Raw genomic sequence first — 1,016 nt, 5'->3', positions numbered from 1 at the left:
CTTTCCTGATCTTGTTTTAAAATTCTCCAGTTTCAGCCTGAAGTTACTATGTTCATGAGAAAAGACAATTCCATGACTATAGTAGGGAACATCAATACACCGCTTCCATTTATTGAGGGAACATCTAATGAATATCATAAAGGATATTGAGAACTTATATAAAATTATAAGCCGACTGGGTCTAACAGACATGTATAGAATACTAGACTCAGGATCAGAAAAATAAATATTGTTTTTCAGTGCACATGGATTTTTTTTCCCAGCTTATGCCACATGCTGGGACGTAAAACAAGTCTCAACAATTTTTGAAATGTTAAAATCATATAGAGCATCATTTTTGATGATAAGGGCATTAAGTTAAAAATCACCAAGAGGACAAAACAAGTAAGTACATGGAAAGTAAAAAATACCCCTACTAAAATACTATTGGATAATAGAAGAAATCAAAAGTGAAATAAAAAAAATTATTAGAATCAAATGAAAATGAAAACACAACATACCAAAACTTTTGGGACATAGTGAAAACAGTATTCAAAGGAAATTTTATAGCAATAAACACCTATATTAAAAAAGAAGGAAGTTCTAAATTAATTAATAAAACAAACCAAAAAAGGAAGAGCACAAAAAGGCAAAAGCTACCTGAAAAAATGAAACAGCAAACCAAAACAGAATCAATAAAATGTTGGTTCTTTGAAAGAATCAATAACATAGGCAAATCACTGGCTAGACTGAAGTAAAAACAAGAAATCTGAAGAGGCAAATAATTAAGTTCAGAAATGAATTTCGTGACATTATAATTGGTGTAACATAGATAAAGAAACTCATAACTTATTACTATGCAAAATTGTACTCCAACAAATTGGAAAACCTAGATGAAATGGAAATTTACTAAAAACATGTCACCTACCCAAACTAACACAAACAGATAAAGAAAATTTAAACAGATCCATTAAAAATGGAGAGATGAATGATGTCATAAAAATGCCAGCAACACTAACAATAAAATGTGCAGGACA

This window comes from Chrysochloris asiatica, unplaced genomic scaffold (assembly GCF_000296735.1).
Source record: "Chrysochloris asiatica unplaced genomic scaffold, ChrAsi1.0 scaffold00027, whole genome shotgun sequence".
NCBI lineage: Eukaryota > Metazoa > Chordata > Mammalia > Afrosoricida > Chrysochloridae > Chrysochloris > Chrysochloris asiatica.
The sequence above is the reverse complement of the archived record's forward strand: the minus strand, read 5'-3'. Positions refer to the sequence as shown.